A 22,057-nucleotide genomic window follows, 5' to 3' on the forward strand; every position below is an offset into this window, starting at 1 on the left:
AACACAAGCTACAGTTATAATGGCTTTATTATTCTTATTTTGATACATCTTGTATATTTATAAAGAGAAGAGCCGAGATTGCAGTGGTTAGAACGCGTGCATCTTAACCGATGATTGCGGATTCAAACCCAAACAAGCATCACTCATTATTCATGTGCTTAATTTGTGTTTATAATTCATCTCATACTCGGCGGTGAAGGAAAACATCGTGAGGGAACCTGCATGTGTCTAATTTCATCGAAATTCTGCCACATGTCAATCCACCAACCCGCATTGGAACAGCGTGGTGGAATATGTTCCAAACCTTTTCCTCAAAGGGACAGGTCTTAGCCCACCATGGGGAAATCTACAGGCTGTTGTTTTTGTTGCAAACTTAACAAAAATAATATTGGTAGTTATATAGTTACACTCGATATTTTCTTGTAGACGAGTGTGTTTTACGTGATGTAAGTTAATTGTGCAAATTCATTCCAGTCAATATAAAATATGTGTTGCACAGGGTTAGAATACGCTATCTTCGTTTAAGATTTTAGATTCACGTGTCCTAACAAATGTGTTATCGCTGCTCTACCCCGCTATTTCCCATTCAAAATGACAATGATGAAATACAGTGTCTATTGTACGCGACGCCGTAAAAGACGCCTCGCCTAGGACCGAATGCCATTGTTTGTTTATATGTCTTTTTTATCGTCTTGTTAAAAACTACAAGCTAGTTACACGTTCAGAGCTACACCCGAAGAACAAACTCACCACAAAACGCGATCGAGATCGAAAGTGATATGCGATAGTATAGTTAATATTATAAATGTGAAATATTAATTAATGTCATAAATTCACTCTGTCTGACTGTCTGTCTGTTGCTCTTTCATGAGGAAATCACTAAACCTTTTGATGAAACCTATAATTATTGCTTCATCCACAATCTTGAACCTCAGGGTAACATACAACACTATATTTTTGCTTGTACCACCAACCACGAAACCTGGAAATGTGGAATAAACTGCAGCCGATGACTAGCTACCTATAATTATTACAAAATCTAAAGGATTCAATAAAATGGCGTGTTATCGTAAGGTAACAATTCCCGAGTAAGTTACGTAGTGAGATCTGACAGGAAAGCGAAAACGGTAATGAAATCACAGACTTAAGTGCAGCGGGGAACACTGATCGCATGCTCTGACATTGACACAGATTGTCAGCATCAGGGGTCATCATCTGGGGTCAGGATCATTATCCTTATAATTACATGTGCGCTGACTGCGCACGGCGACCATAAAGTATAATTTTATGTAATTTTTTAATAAAATCCTTATGAAAACAAAGTTAAGGCTCCTATTTTGAGAGCAAGATTTTTATACTATTATTAGCTGGACTTAGAATGGGTCCGAATATGAAATGGAGTACCTAACTACTGACTTTCTTACCGGTTCTTCTCTGTAGAATCTACATTCGGAATCTGTGTGTGGTAACTTCACTTAATATAATTGTTAAATGATTCAAAAGCGCTATAAAGTAATGTCATATTTATGTATATTTAATCATTTAATGTTATTAATTCTTATGTTAATAAATATAATAAATTCCTTAAAAAAAGTGCTTGTAAAAGCCTACTAAAATAAAGAATATTTTGATTTCGATGCTAAGTCACCACCCATAGACGCCATTAGAAATATTAACCATAGCGTGGGCGCAAGAAACTCCGAGGGACAAAATGATTTACAATGATAAATTACGGATTTTTGAAACGATCATTTTATGACCTAAAGGTTATATTCCTAATTAAATCATCTTTAAAGTCTTTAATAACCTTATACTACCAGCAAAAAAACGGTCATTGACTTAATATGTAATCATGCAATGGAAATTTTAGGATCAGCATGCGCGCGATGAATCACAAAATCGCTTTCCCGCGTTTGATCCTCCTTCGGTCTGTATCCACTGAGACAACTCAACTCTTATATACGTAAGCAGTGTCTTGAAATGTCATTATCATTACATAGTATGAAATAAAGTCGCTTACCGCTGTCTGTCCCTGTGTATGCTTAGATCTTTGAAATTACGCAACGGATTTTGATGCGGTTTGTTTTAATATGATAGAGTGATTCAAGAGGAAGGTGTTTGTATATAATACATGGACAATATAGTAAATAAACACTGTTAATTTTAAAAGTTTCTAATGTGATGTCGTAAATTAAATTCTGTAGTATATTTAGTAACAGTATTTTACCCGTGCGAAGCCGGGACGTTTCGCTAGTAACTTAATAATTAAAAAACCAACGTTGAATAATGTTTAAGTCAATTATCTCGCTATCAATTAAATATAGACACCGTGTTGTTGCAAAGCGCTCGGCTGGAACTTTAAATAGCAGCTATTGGACCGGTTTTATATCAAACACAGATTGTTACACTTTAATCCCAACTGAGGGACATGTTTGCGCAGAGAAACCACACAAAGAAACCCGTCGTACGCCGTGATTGCAATCTGGGGGAATAAACAACCCTTATTACAGCTGCTAGACATTTAGACGCTGTTAAGAGTATATATATGTAATGAGTCTATCTTATAGAAGTGCTGTGGGCGCATCTTACTACTACAGTGACTTCCACGACTACAGTGTGACAGTTTTATGTGTTTTTTTACACATGTAACAAATGCAACGCTGTACGAAAACTGTTACTAATAATAATTGTATTTTTTCACTTTAGTTTTATCTTTTTTTTTATTTTTTCTAATTGACAAGGAGACATACAAATGAGGCGCCTGATAGTAAGTAGTTACCGTTTCCTTAGACAATGGTACTGTATCTTAATGTATCTTACATTAACCATTCCCCATATCACCAATACGACACCAATATTGGATCTCGTGTCATGTGCCATGTGCCTTTCCTTATATTGGCACACTCATCCTTCAAACAGGGTCATAATACAAACATTGGTGGGTTTTGGTACAACCTAGACGAGCACGAAGCCCTACCACCAAATAAAAAGACTGCAAAAAGATCATTTTATCTAATTTGGTGAGACGTAATTACTGCACCTGATCACCGATACGACACAACACAGCGCGTTATATATTCTTAATGTTCTAACATTTTGTATGCGTCGTGTGTGGTCGGCTCGGAATGGCGGCCGTTATTATAGTTATCGCTGACATAACAATAACTAGCACAGCGACACTTAGACAGAAGAAACAGTAACGACATTATACCAAATCTAGTACATTTACGTATTCCTTACGATTTGCTAAAAGCTCTGCTATGTGCACTATAATAATCTGATCTTGATTAATATGTCCTTATTTATAATAGAGCTGTGCCCGCGACCTTGTACGCCTTTGAATATAACAAAAAAATATATTATTTTAGCCTAAGTGACTCCCTATTATATCAGTTATCTGCCAGTGGAAGTAAAATCTAATAAGATAATCAAAAAAGATTAGCCGGGACAAACAGACAAAAATTATAAAAAATGTTATTTTGGTATATGTACCGTGTATAAATGCATATGCATTGAGTAAAAAAGGGTTATTTTAATATTACAAAAAGCGTTTATCTATCTATACTAATGTTATAAATGTGAAAGTAACTCTGTTTGTCTGTCGCTCTTTTACGACCAAACTACTAAACCGAATTTGATGAAATTTTGTGTGAAGCTTTACTTGGTGGTAGGGCTTTGTGCTAGCACGTCTGGGTAGGTACCACCCACTCATCAGTTATTCTACCGCCAAATAACAGTACTCAGTATTGCTGTGTTCCGGTCTGAAGGGTGAATAAGCCAGTGTAACTACAGGCACAAGGGACAACATCTTAGTTCCTAAGGTTGGTGGCGCATTGACGATGTAAGGAATAGGTAATATTTCTTACAGCGTTATTGTCTATGGGTCATGGTGACCACTTACCATCAGGTGGCCCATATGCTCGTCCGCCAGCCTATACCATAAAAAAGCAAACTTATGCTCCAAGGTAGGAAATAGGCTATTTATCGCCTAACACATGACATCCCTAAAACGCGAGCGAAACCGCGGGCAATGACTAATAATTAAATAATTGCTTTCATTGGGTGGTCTTTGCCAGTCGACCTACATTGTATTTTTTAAAAAAAACTTATGTAGTGATTAATTATTATCCGCCGTGTATTTACGCAGTTACAACTGCTTTCCATAAACATATTCAAATTATGTTTTTATATCGCCCTAGCGACATTTATGTGAATAAATTAATTTATTTAACGCATTGTAGGAATAATAAACGAGGTCCAAAGTCAAGTTCATACCGTTTCTGTTGAAAGAGTTTAACAGTAAATAACCAAATGGTACGACGCAACTTACGATTTTGTTACATATATTGTTAGTTACAAGTTAAGCTAATAAAAGCGCGTTAAAAAAAGAATAGTAGCAATTCCCTAAATAATTTAAGAACGTACAAATATTCTAATTTACCCCCTTCTTTTGGGCTTATCACTTGTGTTAGGAGTGGGGACAAGGGCCCAAGAGGTCAGGACCGATATTGCGACTTTTACATTGCTAGGCCCAAAACCGTATTGGCGCTTCAGATGTATGTATATTTTTATTTATTTAATATTTGACAACATCACATACATTACTCTGATCCCAATGTAAGTAGCTAGAGCACTTGTATTAGGGAAAATCAGAAGTAACGATACCACAAACACCCAGGAGACTACATTGGAAACTAATAAACTTTTTCTAAATTGACTCTTGTGTACTCTTGTGTACACACTACTCGACCGCGGTCGTCAATCGTATGTATGGTGTACAGTACGACACAACTCAGATGTAGCATCGGCAAAATTCGTAAAACCGATCACATCCGAATTAAGTACGCCATCCACATTATCAATATTTATTTCTTATGTGAATACGATCTTTACACAAACGTAATAACTTGTAATATCATATGACCTAATATATTCGTTAATTTGACACGTCACTGACGCGAGAATCTATAGCGACGCATAGCGTCGAATGGCGCGATAGGGAGCTATTTCTATTGGTTGTGTGAATCGGCAGTAATCGATTTTATTGAATTTGCGAATGCTACATCTAAGTTGTGTCGTACTAAACATACATTATGTATTTAAGAAATTTTAAACTAACTTCAGAATAAGATTTGAAGTGACATCTTAACTGATAAGTTCGTTCTTAATCATATATTTAGAAACAAAAAATATCTTTCTCGAATATAAATTTAAAATTAAAAGGACATTCCATAAAGTTTTTATTAAAACAATGTGTTTTTTTATTACTTTATTTTAATTAAACTAATTAAGCTATTTTGATTAAATATTTTACTTGTACAATGAATAATTTTTTTTTAAATATAAATTATTTTTTTTTTTATACTCAGTGCGTTATTAATATATGGGATTAATAGTAAGCGAGGCCACAAGGCTGTTTGTTAATAATTAATAATAATAGAACGGCACACGTTTCTCGAACATTATTTTATATTTAAACAACACGTGCTCATACATTAAGGAGCACTGGTCATTATTTGTATTTATTTAAGTCATTTGTTAAAAAACCCATGTCGATAGCGGTTTGTTTTTATTTTTCGCGTTGACGCTTCTGCCCGGGGAACTAAAGTCAATGTCAGCTGTTGAACCTGCATTAAAAAGCACAAACACAGCTTCGCACGTCACAATATTCGAGAAACTATGTTATATATACTAGTAGTCGCCTGCGGCTACGTTTGCGTTTTAGCTTTGGTTGTCTTGTTTTAGGCAAAAAAAGTAGTCTGTCTTTTCTTGGAGTATCTTATATATATAGATACATAAATGTTTCCACTTATTTTATATTATGTGATCTTATCCTCCAAATAATATATCATAGTAACTCCAATCTTTAATTACAGTTCAATCAGTCGAAACTCTTAGAAGATTTATACAAACTTTCATCCCCTATTTTCATCTGTAGGGGTGGATAGCGGATGCCTACGTCATAACATCTACCTGCATGCCAAATTTCAGCCCAATCCGTGAAGTGGTTTGGGCTGTGCGTTTAAAGATCTTTGTGTTATATATATTTATAAAATATTTATATAACTATTTTGTCTTTACAAATATATTCGCTGTAAAAAAAACTCAACTAAAAAAAATTGCGTTAAGTATTAGGTACATATAATATTTACAGACGATTCCACGTGGATTGATCATAGTTTAATACGTCATACGTTAAATATTGTTCACGTAATTGACGCACACGAAAAATAAACATTATTTAAATATATAGAGGATATAAAATAGAATGGGACAAAACCGTTAAAACATTTATGTAAGAGTAGAAAACAAAATAATGATTATGGTGGAATTTTGACCAATGGCCGAACAGGATTTCTTTTAAAGTTTTGTTTGTTTTTGTTTCAATTTCACTGAAAAACGATTACAATTAATCGAGTTTTAGAATAAACGAAATCAATGTATTAAAGATTAACAGATTCATAATAACAGTCATATAGACTAAACTAAAATTCCATAACAATCTCATAAATAATTTTTGCGTGAACCGCACAAATCATCACTATAATGAGTACCTACGACTAGCGTGATAATGATATGATAAATTACCTACCTACTTTTTATTTTTTTAGGTGTAGAATGTAGATCCTATATAATAATTTAAAGTTTACGATAAAAAATATCGGAAAAAATATTAAGGATAATTTTAATTACATTATTGCCTATTTAATTCCCTGATATTTAATGAGCATTTATTTAGAATACAAAAAAAATTAAAGTTGAAATATCTTGTACCTTAACAAATTAAAAAAAAAAACACGTGATCACCTGTCACCTAGGCTTGACCTACTTTTTGGCGCGAATTTTTAATGCTTCGGACACACATTTTTGAATCATATAATGTTGTTTTCGTTTGTTTTTATATTAGTACTAATAATTATACATTTAATGTAATTATTTTTATATAAAATTGTAGTGTCTGTTTGTAATATTAATATAGCACTATTTTTACTCAATGTATATGTATTTATACAAGGTAACATATACATATACAAAATAACATTTTTTACAATTTTTGTCGGTCTGTCTGCCTGTCTGTTTGTTCCGGCTAATCTCTGGAACGGCTGGACCTATTTTGACGGGACTTTCACTGGCAGATAACTTATATAATAGGGAGTAACTTAGGCTACAATTAGGTTTTTTTTTTGTTAAATTTAAATTCAATTCCCGGGCACAGCTAGTTGATAATAATGTCATTTGTGTATTATTATTAAGTCATTTTCACTTCTGGTCGGAAGGAATACTCATAACTAACGACGTGACCCAATAACCAGAAGTTGTCTATAATTGAGATCGATTGTTCTAACGACCGGAAAGTCCGTGAGAATTCGAGAGACGAGAGATTACAAACTGCAGTTACAGCAGCACTTCTTGATAAATGTAATTATAATTAATTAGTTTATTACTAATACTTCAAAGGCCGAGTAGCACAACGAGCTGTATTTTACAAGTTTCACTGAGTTTCAAGATTTTTTTGTGTTTAATGGTTAAGGAAAACATCGTAAGGAAACCTGCGTAAAATTCCACATGTATGATTAGAGGTTATAAAATGTTTTACTTAATAAGACAGGGGGCATTTGCGAAGCAATGAATAAATTGACGTCATAAACATAATCGATTTTGTGCATCGATTGGGGGACACTGCACTTTCGTCCCCCAATCACTGGGACAAAAATCGGCTAACACTATTTATTCAGGGTTATTGGTAATTCGACATACATCCGTTAGGTGATAGGGGTGACCATTTGCAATCATTTTAACCCCCATATGCATCACCCAAAAGTGAACCATTTTTGAGTTATCACGTTTTTTTTCAAAATCTGTCAAAACAGCAACTTCAAAAATTTATTTAGAAAAAAAATATCAATAAAATTCAATTTTTTTCTTCTGATTTATTAAAAACGATTAAACACTGGATATTTTTGAATATATATTCCGTATATAGTAGAGAACGTCTAAATTATCAGTGCTTCTTTACTAAATTGTCCATGTATGATATACAAAAACCTTCCTCTCGAATCAAACCTATTACAAAAAATCTTTTGCGTTATTCTAAAGATCTGAGCATACATAGGGACAGACAGCGGTAAGCGACTTTGTTTTACAGTATGTGATGATATATTCTGCTTGAATGTCAATAAATAGGAACACCAAGCTCGTTTATCATAAACATTAAGCAGTAAACCTTATTCATTAATGTTAATTTATCAAACGATTAAGATTCATAAAGTTATAAAGTTATTTTTTTTACTAAAGAAACTTTGCCCCTTGATTTAGACTTTGATTTATTAATTCCGCGGAGTCGGAAACTTGATTATTACTTTCCGCCTCTTAAATAACATAACTTATAAACTAATTAGGTTATTAATGTCAATGGGATTTCCCTGTGTTTGTAAAAAATACATTGGTATAGAAGGCATAATGCTTCTCCTACCAATGTATCAGTACAAGATTATGCAGAGGATAAAAAGCGTGGAATTAATAATTGTGGACTTGCAGTCAGGATAAACTACAAGCATGTATAATTGTTGCTAACATCAGTCATGTTAAATTAATAATTTCAAATGGTGAAAATGTAACTACTAGTTTCTTGCCGGTTCTTCATTGTAGAACCTACATTCCGAACCGGCGTTAGCTTTACTTGATATAGTTGTTAAATGACTTAAAAGTGCTTGTAAAAGCCTATTTGAATAAAGTATATTTTGATTTTTTTTATTGAACGAATCCATCGATGGGTAATATCGGGTGGTATATGAGAAATACATAAACAAATCAATTATACAAAATTCAAGGTTATTTTATAAAGTAAAGTAAGCTAAAACCTTCATAAAATCATTATTATAATGTTTTGAATTGTTATGGATTCTGTGAGCCTAAGCAAAAAAGATCACGCGCGGAAGCAGAGGTCGTTTTCAAACGTTCGCAGTTTTAGGTTAGCACTATTTGTATAATATCATGTACATTAATGTAAACAATAAATATATTAAATAAGGCAACTGCTTGTGAAATTATTTTTAAAATAACATTGCCTTCAATGTTATGTTGGAACTTTGACTTTTCGTCGTGTATATAATAAAATAAGAATAAATATATGCATTGTCAGAATACAGTATTCACAGTAACATCCTCATACATACATAGCGTACTATATTCTATACTAATATTAAAAATGCCAAAATAACTCGGTCCGTTTGGCTGTTGCACATTAATCAAATTTGTTGATTTGGCATGAAGCAAGTTTGAACTGCAACGAGTTCGTAGGATACTTATTATGCCTAACCACTGACGCCTTATTTCATATGATAAACCACTATCCACTTATTCAAAACGTAACATTCCTAAATCGCGCAAACTACACATTCTCTACTGGGTATATGATTTAGAACCATAATACATCTTCAAGAGCCTACGACTTGCCCATCCGCCCAGTGACGTTGTTGTTACTTATAAGAATTACACATAAAGTGAAAAGCGATTTCTATATAATAACACAGGATTCTATGTAAAAGTTCTAAGATATCTTTATTTAGTAAATTAATTACTTAATAATTCAAAGCTAGCGATAAAGGTAAGTTACAATGGTTCACCAACGACAATATATCATAGAAATATATTATAGAATAGAGAATAGAGTCATGGCGAGGTCCCGGGATGGCCTAGAAGAATATCGTCACTCCAAGTCAAAACCTGGGTTTTCGTAAGTAAGGACTCTATACTTTATACAATGGGGTTATGCATGCGTTAATACCATCAGCACAAAGCCTTAACAAACCACATACCACGGAATCACCACTCATTTCAAAAGCTTACAAATTTTTATAAGATTGTGCGTGTGATTACCAAAATCACAAAAAACTAGTTAAACGAAACCGGTTACGAATGTAGATTCTACCGAGAATAGCCGGAAACAAACAGTAGATACATTTTTTATCGAGTTGAAGATTTCGGTGCTGGTACCGTTAAGATTATAGTGAGGATGAATTATTAAAACGACCTGTCAATAGAGCACAGCACGCTAACTGTTCCGGTGCGAATTATTACATACGAATATGCTAACTATATTCTATATTAATACGCCACATGACTCGAGTACAACGACAACAACAACAGCCTGTAAATTTCCCACTGCTGGGCTAAGGCCTCCTCTCCCTTTGAGGCGAAGGTTCGGAACATATTCCACCACGCTGTTCCAATGCGGGTTGGTGGAAAACTCCAGTACAATAAATGAAATTTAATTTAAAAAATTTAAAGCTCATTATTTTGTATATACAATAAAATTATTATTTATTATTATTAAAGATAAAAAAGCTTGGACTTAGTAATATATATTTAAAAAATAAATTGTTGTTTACTGACATACTGTGTAATAACAATGGTGGAGAAGTAGCTACTGAGTTTATTGCCGGTTCTTGGTAGAATCTACTTTTTGATCCGGTGGTCGTTAAATTTAATTCCAAGGGGTTACATGGCGATTCAAATGTGCTTTTATGAGCCTACTTGAATAAAGATTCTTTTTATTTGATTTGAAATAAGCCTTTACATCCCTATGGAAGACCGTAATATGTCAAATAGTAAATTTATTATAAAATAGGTTTTTTTTCTAAATAGCTGAAAAGTTCGTTAACCTCTGTATCGGCAAATTAATTGCCACGAACAATATTCCAAAAAAATATATTTATTGAACACGTTATAATATATTACATTAATACTAGATTAAATATATACTATAATAATCAATTAATTTGTACCGTTACATTTAAATTTTTTTAAATTATAAATAAAGCGTTGAATTTAAACTTAGCGTTTAACAGTGCTCATTACCATCAATACAAAATCAAATAAAATAATAAAATATTACTTCAAATCCAAAATGACAGTTATTACAATAATAATTTATTTAATTTAATTAATAAGTGCGTGAATTTACTTTAAAAAACAAATATATTTTTTATAAATTTCCAAATTTTTTCCAATATGTTTAATAAAGCAGACTCACTTGTATTATATTGTCTTGGGCACGATTTCAAATGTCTGCAGCATGTAGTTCTGAGCGCGACCGACACACCGCCCCGTATTTCTAATACTGACGAGTCAGACACGGGCACAAACGCCGGTCGCTTTACATACATATTAATCGTTCGGGGTTGCGTTTACGAGTTTAATATTTATAAAATATATTACGGAAACATTTAATCAATACGAAATGCTACGCTATATCAATTATTCTTCTCGTTTATTCTATACTAACAGCAATACTCAGAAATGTTCCGTTCATTTGAGAACCAAGATATGATGTCGTGAACTTTGTTACACTGGATCACCCACCGTTCAAACTGAAACACAACCTTAAATAACAATTTAATTGTAAGGAAATGTTTTCAGTATTATAAGGTAGAAAAATGATTATTTTTATTTAACCTTTAGAATTTATTTAATTTTTTTTTTTTTTTGTCGATGTTTTAGCAAGAAGACAATGAGTGGGTGGTGCACAGACCGGATCACCTAAAGTCCAGCCAATTGCTAAAATATTACAGTGTTAAACAACACAGATACACTTTTTCTTGAATCAATTTCATGTTTAGGCTGAAAAATTCGGGCGGGGAACCAACAGCTTTACGTGCTTTAAAGGCAAGGAGAGGACACTCTATACACTCTTAATCAACATAACTTTAGGCATTTTCCATTAACCACATCCTTAAGGTTCCTTAATTTAAAACCTAAACATAAACCGGTAAAAAACAAATTATCTTCAAGTAAATTTCTGAAAAAAATTACTACACATAATGTTCGAATCGACTTGATATATTAATAGGATATTTAGTACAGGTAAGTAGGGGTGGTATTTTTTATAAAAACTCAGACCTAATGGGAAATATAACCTAAACAAAAAATACATTCTCAGGGAACAAACATAAAAGTTACTACAAAAACTGTTATTATAAAGTATTTGGAGATTTTCAAAAACTACGCGAGTTATTGTTACTTATTTATCTATTTATAGAGAGCAGACGGACAAATGAATCCCTAAAAAGCAAGCAAACAATGGAAATCATCATTAATTCACACTTAGTGCTACAATCCATTAGCGCGGCTGTTGTCAACCTGCCGCGTGTTGACTACAAAGAAAAACGCGCGTAAAAACCGCGCGCGAACTGTCAGATCGGAGGGTTATGGCTCCGAATGGTAATAAGTCATAACAGAACAATATATTAGCCGTTAGACATTCAATGAAGGGGAATACGAGGCACAAAATAAAAATAAAGTTTTGATTCAATAACAACCTAAGCACCTGCATTACGTATCAAAAATTTGACTCACCAACGCACCGGGAGTCTTGAGAAAACGGCAAAAGAAACTTGCAACGTTCGTCTTTCTTTAATTAACCTCACGATATTGGGAAAGATCTTTATTCTATCACAATAACAACAGCAACGGCCTGTAAATTCCCTAAAGGCCTCCTCTCACTTTGAGGAAAAGACTTGAAACATATTCCACCACGCTGTTCCAATGCGGATTGGTGGAATACACATGTGGCATAATTTCTATGAAATTTGTCACATGCAGGTTTCCTCACGATGTTTTCCTTCACGGATGAGCACGGGATGGATTAGAAAGACAAATTAAGCAAATGAATCAGCGGTGCTTGCCTGGGTTTGAACCCGCAATCATCGGTTAAGATGCACGCGTTCTAACCACTGGGCCATCTCGACACTTTATTCTATCGTTCGTGATGTATTGAATACTGATTTACTGTAAAACTCTATTTCAATATGCGTAAACTTTACATATATAATAAAATTATTATTTTGTTCAATATCGTATGTCATTTCGAGATCGCGCTGACTCGTGAGATTAATTGTGCAGAATGTGCTTCTTCCTAGATACTAATTATGATTCGTAAACGATTTCAGTCCGAATAAAAATATACGTTACGGAGTAACCCTATTACACGGTGTTATGTCATGGGATGTCATAATTAATTATATCACATAATTCTAATCATCGAAACTATTTATTTTACACTATTAAATAATATAAAATTCATGTTATAATCAAAATAAAAACAACAGCCTTTTAATTTTCCCACAGCTGGACTAAGGCAACTTCGCCCTTTGAGGAGACGGTTTGAAACATATTCCACCAGGCTGTACCAATACGGGTTGGTGGAATGCAAATGTGGCAGAATTTCTATGCAACTAGACACATGCAGGTTTCCTCACGATATTTTCCTTCACTGCCGAATTATGAACACAAATTAAGCGCATGAATCTTTGTTTAAGATGTACGCTTTCTAACCACTGGGCCATTTTGGCAATTCTTTAACAATTTGTTAAATTTTATTTCATTTCATTTTATGTAAAATTATATTTATACGTAAAATGCGCTTCTATATTTTTTTAAAAATTGATCTGTTATAAGAAATCACACTATTGAAGAAATTGAAACATATATGTATTTGTTGGAGACTTATTTTCAAGCTTGGGGTAATTTTGTCATCGTGATCTATCGAAATTACATATGATTTTATACTCCAATACTTTTTAATATATATTTTTGTACAAAAAACATTTCGGGGAACTGCAAATAAATATTGTGTCAACTACAGTTTACTATAAGTATTGTGTTGATATTGCACAATAGAGTTATGTGTTATGTTTATTAAAATTGACACTAATTAACATCAGATATGCCCATTAACACATTTAAATGACAATTCAATACTTTATATTTTTATGCACATTTGTATAAAATGTAAATTTGTCAATTGATATTCACAAAGTCAGTACGTATTACATATTCCAATTCAATTATGTTATATAGGTACATTTTTTCCTCACGTCAGAAGTAGCTGATGCCGGTTCAATCAACTTTTATTAATAAAATTAATGCCTAACTAATAAAAAACTAAAAAACCGTTATACATAAATCTTATACCAGAAGACGTAGAGCATTTTAATATTATACTAGCGACCCGCCTTGCTTCGCACGGGTGCAATGCTGATACTAAATATATACTACAAAAGTTTTCTCGTTACTGTACTGTTCGTGTATTATATACAAAAACCCCCTTCTCGAATCATTCTATCTATTAAAGAAAACCGCATCAAAATCCGTTTCGTAATTTTAAAGATCTAATCATACATAGGGACAGACAGCAGTAAACAACTTTGTTTTATACTCAGCAATGATGATAAATCGAAGAAGGTTTTAATAAATAATATTGTTACATAAGTAGCTGCTATTAAATGTAGACTTTTGACGTGAAAGGCGTATATTTAACGCTTTTGTAAACCAAAAAAGCAAATAAATCGTTTAAGAAAATACTTCAAAGACGTTCAAACGTTGTCAATAGTTTCAAATTGACATCTGTCAAGTTAAGACGTTATCTTCACTTTATTTATCTGTCTGTAAATCGGTCGAATGTGATTGCTTAAAAGGAAATAAATATTTAATGTGTTGGTAATAATTATATATAATAAATATAGGCTCATCGATCATCAACAGCTTGTAAATTTCCCACTGCTGGGCTAATACCTCCTCTCTCTTTGAGGAGAAGGTTCGAAATATATTCCACCACGCCACGCTGTTCCAATGCGGTTTGATGGAATACACATGTGGCAGAATTTCGATGAAATTAGAAGATATAGCAGGTTTTCTCGCGATGTTTTCCTTCATCGTCAAGCACGAGATTTGAACACAAATATATAGGCTAAGTACATCACAAAAAACTATTTTTTACTTTTGAAATTAGGTTACACTAAAAACTATTACATTTTCAAATAAAATATTAATTTGATTTGATTTGTTGCTTTGTTGGATGTTATGTATAAATAAATAAGTATTTAAACATAATAATAGAAGGTATCAATGGTAAACTACCTACTCGAACAAAAAATGTAACGCTACAAAAAAAACGCTAGGAATTTACTTAAAAATCACCTTTAAACAACGAAACTACTTTTTACTTTATTGCAAAACAAAAACAATAAAAAATACGACAATATATTAGATAATTACACCACAGAAAACAATTATAATCGCGTTCGACCGGTTTCTTTAACGCAAAAGCTGATCTATGATCATTTTAATCTTAGATATAAAAAAGGTTTGCGTAGTTTTAATCGATTTATAGGCCAGCTGATGGTAGTGTACTAATAGATAACTTACAAATGTTAAATGACTTTTATTTTTGACAACGATCAGCTTAACAGCTTGGCTTGATCCTGAGGTCCTGGTGCCAAATAGTCGATAACTTATTTCACAGCAACAACAACAACAGCCTGTAATTTCACATGGTGAGTTAAGGGCTCATCTCCATTCGAGGAGAAGATTTGGAACATATTCCACTACGCTGTTCCAATGCGGTGGAATACCCATGTAGCAGAATTTCTATGAAATTAGACATATGCAGGTTTGCTCATGATGTTTTCCTTCGCCACCGAGCATGAGATGAATTATAAACATAAATTAAGCCCATGAATATTCAGCGGTGCTTGCTTTACGCTCGAATTGTTTCAGAACTTCTCGCGAATGCATTAGTGCATATGATTTTCTTACGGAATTTTCCTTTACCGTAGTCCATGGAGGTTTTAAGAACGGACGTGAATGGATACAGACGTAACGATCGAAGAAACGATGGATGCCTTGTGTGAAAGACGACATGGTTAGAAAGAATGTTACTTGTGAGATGACGTCTGACGGAGAAGTATGGAAGGTGAAGACATGCTGCGCCGACCCCAAATAAAATTGGGATAGGGACAGGAGGATGATGATTCTCCTTTATATTTATTTAGCATGAGAATAGTTTTAATCACCAATTTGAGCGCGCACCTTCAATAATGATTCACATAATTTTTTTTATTTATTATAATATTTTTGTTTCGACAATTTTGACGACCTCCGTGGTCGAGTGAGTACACTGGTTTTCATGGGTACCCCACTCCGAGGTCCCGGGGTCGATTCCCGGTCGAATCGATGGAGATTATCATTAGTTCTCTTCGTTGTCTTGAGTCTGGGTGTTTGTGGTACCGTCGTTACTTCTGACTTTCCATAATACAAGTGCTTTAGCTACTTTTATTAGGATCAGGGTAATGTATGTGATGTTGTCTCATATTAATTTATTATTATATTTATTTGTATCTCTTCCTCAGTATTTCCCATTAAATGTAACAAACTTGAAATACAATAACTATTATATAATACGTAACGCCATTAAAGACTCGTCACCTAGCACTGAATGCCATTGTTTGTTTATAGGTAGTTTTTATGATAAGTTTAATGGCTGATTTACAGTGCGTAGTGCTATTTTGTAGATTCTTCTCGAGTCCTTTGGGTAGATACTTATTCAAAATATATATATATATATAATAAATATTCAAAATAAAATTTATTCAAGTAGGTTTTTACAAGCGCTTTTGAATCGTCTTTAACAACTTTTTTATAGTAGGTGAAGCTCCCATCGGTTCGAAAAGAAGGTTCTACCGAGAAGAACTAGGCAAAGACAGAGGCAAGAAACTCAGTATCTTTTCACCATCAAACAGCAACACTTTTCATGTTAGTATGTTAAGTGAGCCAGTGTACAACAGTATACAGTGTATAACTACAGGTATAACTCACAAGTGCAATAACATATTTATTCCTAAGGTCAATGACGCATTGGGTACGTAAAGATATTTAGTTTGTTTTAATGGTGCCATGTCATGACCATTATTGACCGTTTTGCCGCACAGCACACCCAAATTCATTATTAAACAATTATATGTCAAATAAATCTCCAGTATTTTTACTTGTCGCAGATACTTATGTCTTGTACAGCTCCAAGGTAATTCTAACTCTATTTATTACGTTTCTTAAGGTCATTGTCAATTTTAGATGATTTGATTTCATATACTAATAATAATAGCTTTTATTTATTAAGACATAAATTTGATTACATAAAAAATAACAGTTGTTTTTTCATGTGACATAATTATTTTTTTTCGCTCCAATTGCGAGCTGGACTGTTTAACATTTTATCGACCTCACCTGGGGTCTGAATCTATGACCTTGGGATTTGTAACCTTATATCTAGCCACTAGACGTACCAGACTGTTAATGTCATGATATTGATATTAATCAGTACCAGGTACCAGAGTTCTTCTTCTTCAACTACTGAGTTTCTTATCGATTCTTCTTTGTAAAATCTACTTTCCGAAACGGTGGTAGCTTTACATCTTATTAAACACTGTAACATTTTTTAATTAGAGTAATTTATTATTACAATAATTTCCGATAAGTACCTACTTAATACACATAAAGAAAGAAAAAACACACTATTGAAGTTTATGAAGCGATCTAAAAGCATGCTGAGGGAAATTAAAGACGGTCTACGTCGAATATCAGTAACAATTTATAGCTCTGTAATAATATATTGTAATTAATAAACGAACAAGAAATTTAATGTTATACGAGTTTTAAGCATGATTTTCAGGTAGTGTACATGTATTGTTATTTTAAAGGAATAAGTTTGGGAAATTTTTGCCTTCTTTATTAACTCTGCCAAAAAATTTGGGAACAATTAAAATAGTGTCTATATTTTCTAACACGCCTGTTTGCAAATATATCCCATAATATATAATTGGAATGAAAATATGTGGCAACTGTTTTGTTAACGTAATATATAATATTTAAGTTGTATTTTAACAATATAAATAATTACACTTGTTTTGAATTCAACGCACATTTTTAAATAAATACATAGTTAACATTATACATCGGTTTAAATTATATCACGGCTATTGTTTATATACGCGCGGTCAGAGGTCACAACGGTCTTGAATATTGATTCCAATGAATTAATTAATATTGTATAATTTCATGTTTTCTTTGCTCATTATGCCGAAAATATTATCGCCGTTAAATTACACTAGAAGGCCGAAAGGCAGATTTTCTATTCAGGTTCATCTTGATACAGGATGCAAAAAGGGCGCAGAGCGTGAAAGTCTTTGCCAATCATCGAAAAGGAGGGGGAAATCTTTTTGGAGTTGGGACGAGAATGCTAATACTGCTTCCTCCGAGCGAATAAATGATAAAAATATAATACCGGGAATTCTTAAAGTACTTAACAGACGCGGTTTTGCATTGAAATTGTACTCGTAGTTAGAGCACATCGTTTTTTTTATTGGGTATAGAGATACGATTCCTAGTGTCACAGAAAGAAGTCCTCAAGTTTTCCTTTTACTGTTTCAATATTAGAGAAATTCCAATGATATGCAAAACTTATAGAAATAAACTCTGATGTCCTTGACACTCGTAGTGAGTGCTGGTGGCAAAAATGAAATAATCTAAGGCAAATGTTAGGATTCACCACTGCCGGTTATTAAGAAAGTCTGCAGATTACTTTCCGACGCCGATGCAATGTGGATTGAAAGATACAAATACGTAGGGCCGGATTCAACTTTAGCGCCGCGCCATTTTGCCCATAAAAATGCCGTTCCAATAATGGAAAAATAAAATTAATCATTCATTATCATTTCAGGAATTGTATTTTCCCTAATGAAGAAAATATTTTCTTCACATACTTCTAATTTTGCAGCCAGATGAATAAATCCGCAAAATTTATATCTTTTTAGATCCGAAATGTTTCTTTCCGAATAAATAGTAGCTTTGTTACGCCCAATTAATAATCAATTGTAAAGTTTCAATTATACCAATAACTTCATACTTTGAGTTAGATTAATTATAAACGCAAATCGAATTAACAATCAGTTTCATCAGCATGTTCGATTAACTCACGATTTTCGATTAAAACTGATGCTATTTTAGCCTCTGCTGTGTCTCAACTTTTTTCGCTAGTTGAAAATGTATCCACCACCGTATAAAAGCGCTGTTAGGAATAAAACAGTAGATTAGGATATCTAATATTTACAATACTTCAGAAGGCTATGCTGGTAAAGTAGGGTCTATTCCAGCCGGCATGTAGGGCCCCAGTCGTTCTATGAGACCATCATGGTCCAGAAGGTGACGGCACAATGGGAACAGGAAAGAACAGATCACGCCCGGGCGCGTGGAACTTAACAGATAAGAGTCTGGCTCTGAAATCGTGTAAGCAGGATGTGAGGACTTCGGGTGTGTTATTTCAGGCGGCACTTTGGAGATGGGTAGTCGGGATGACCTCGTGTTATCGTAATTGCTAGCGAAACGTGCAGAATGACATTTGCCCCGTGAGGAAATCAAAGCAGAGCCACAAACGAAGAATGATCGCACATGCTTTATATCAATACAATTCTGAAGCCTGTCCGATCCATACCGAAAATAGCCATCGAATTGGCTTTAGTGGGTAGGGTCCCATACAATTCGGCGCATCCATGGAGCCCAAAAAGCTGTCTGTGGGTTTCCACTGACATGGATCGAGTTAACGAAAAGGAGGGACTTTAACATTTGATACTGTAACGTCACAATACGTCACAATTTGAATGATAAACAAACGTATTAATTACCTACTTAAACATTGTGAATAAAACATTATATTGTTATAAAAACGAGAGCGCTATTTCTAATTGGGTCAAAGTAGTATTTTAGAGGGAGATTCATTTTTTTATGGTGGCAAACTAGCAGGAGGCTGACTTGTTGATAGGTCACCGCCACAGCCAATGGACATCGGCCTTTAAGGAAGTAGTACGCTCTTTCCTGGAAGGTTCCCAAGTCGTGTCAGTTCGGAAAATCCGTCTGCGAAATATGTTCCAGAGTGGTTGTGTGGGACAGAACTTAATATAGTTTATGCGACGATTCAAAAATGCCTATATAGGCCTTACTTAAGTAAATTTTTATTAGTTAAATTCCTTTCTTAGAATTAGTCAATGAGATAGGTCATTTGTGAGACGACTTAGAGTAAAGTTGTCCTCAACACGCAGTACTTAAGTTTGTAAGCGTTTGAATGGAATTGAAATTAAAATGAATTGAAATAAATAAATCTTGAACAAACGCGAAGTTACGCAGGCGACACAATTAATATCATAGACTAGCTGTGCCCGCGACCTCGTACGCCTTTGAATATAACAAAAAAAATTGTAGCCTAAGTTACTCCCTATTATAATCAGTTATCTGCCAGTGAAATTCCCGTTAAAATCAGTCCAGCCGTTCCAGAGATTAGCCGGAACAAACAGACAGACAGACCGACATGTTATCTTGGTATATGTACCGTGTATAAATACATATGCATTGAGTAAAAAATGGCTATTTTAATATTACAAACAGACACTCCAATTTTATTATACGTATAGATTACTCACACTCTTGACCGATGTTTCGCATCAATTCTCTGTCCAATTTTGTTTATCATATAACGTCGTATCGTATACACTCAGACGACTGTACATAAAATGAAACGAGATAATGATTTTCCACTTATTTTATTTGAAATGGCCACTGCTGTAAAAAATATATAAACAAAATGTTGTTTCTAGCAATTAACATCTCTTCCTTAAACACTAAACATTTGTTGTATTTACTTTTCTTTGTGAAAATTCCAAAAATACAGACACAGATACCGGCCTCACAGAACGAGTCAGTTAAGTACCCTTCAAAACTTTCACGACGATATATAACACAAAAATTAAAACGAAACATTTTTGGGACATTCACAAAAAAACTATAATGCACATCCGACGATATAGTTTTACTTTTAATTTTTTATAAAAGAAAAATATATTATTGTTAACAGATGTTCTCAGGCAAAGTGCGTCTCTTATAAAACCGCTTCTTTTATTCAAAAATTAATGAAACATTATTCAAATACGAAATATATTTTTTGTTTTTGATTTATGGCAACACTCCACTTACAATAAATACTGCGACAGCTTGTGGAGGACCCATTGAAAAACTTATCGGTGTGTACGGTCACATACCATCATTCATCATTTTTATGCTGACCGTACACACGCGAGTTACATTTTATTAAGTATAATAACATCAAGGTGGCAACTTAAGAGGCAGGTCGCCTGGGAACACCTCACCCAATCTATCATAAATTCGTCTCGTGAACAATTCCTTGATCCAGTAAAACTATACAATCGAACCACTCCTAACGTTCTTTACATTAATTCACAGCTTTGGTCTAAAAGAGCGCACAGATAAAAAATATAATCTTTTTTTTTTATAATTACTCTCATATAAATATCCGATTTATACATCACAATTTTGATATCAAAAATCCGAAAAAATAAAACGAAAAAATTGCGCGCGCTCCGCCCTCCCCCCCGCGATCGAACCTTAAACACTAAGTAAATAATTCTTTAACACTAACAAAAAAAAAATTTCGACAAAAAACTAGCGTTTCCTCTACGTGTGCGTCACAAATACGAATCATTATTATTAAAAAAGAAATAATATATTGTACTCATATGGTCCTATGAAAATGCGAGAACACTTCGGAAATAATAAAATATCTAAAAGAGCACCGAAAGAAAAACATATCTCCTTAACATACGATAGACGTTTACGTGTAAAAATATTTTACCTTCGCGCGAACGAGACGACGAAACAAACCAAATAACATATATATAACATAAATTATAATATATCACGGCGCCGATTTACGAAATTGATTTCAATATATATATAATACAGTCATACAGCACTTGGGAATTAATATTGTGCATCGCATACGAAGGCATTGATCATAGTTGCTTCTGCGAAACCTTTTTTATTTGCCATCTCTCTCACACGGATTGTAAGTGTCAACGAGTGTGAGCGAGATGGCAAATGAATCGCTGTCTCACTCCAACAACTCTTCATTTCACATGTTCTTTGGCGATTATTCCCGATGTTTGCCGATGTTTGCCGATGCACATTATTTATCCTCAAGTACTATAAATAATTAATTTAAAACTGCAGACGTCGTCCGTCACACGTCGAGATACTGTCGAAGGGAATGCTGACACACAAATCGTATCTGACATTAGGGCGCATTCACACGGACCGCCCGTAATAGGCTATTTGACCGGTTTTCAAAACCCATTTTATATTAAACCCATTTTAG

The 22,057-nt window shown here is 33.6% G+C and overlaps 1 protein-coding gene across 1 annotated transcript in view; it reads right to left on the reverse strand.

The window, feature by feature from the left end:
• The window catches only part of LOC124541836 (fatty acyl-CoA reductase wat-like), a 49,071-nt gene extending 37,912 nt beyond the window's left edge, over nt 1–11,159 (reverse strand). Inside the window, exon 1 of the mRNA XM_047119744.1 lies at nt 11,036–11,159. The gene's annotated coding sequence lies outside the window, so the exon portion shown is untranslated. The remainder of the gene's footprint in view (nt 1–11,035) is intronic.
• Between the last annotated feature and the right edge of the window lie 10,898 nt (nt 11,160–22,057).

This window comes from Vanessa cardui, chromosome 29, assembly GCF_905220365.1.
Source record: "Vanessa cardui chromosome 29, ilVanCard2.1, whole genome shotgun sequence".
Taxonomy (NCBI): Eukaryota; Metazoa; Arthropoda; class Insecta; order Lepidoptera; family Nymphalidae; genus Vanessa; species Vanessa cardui.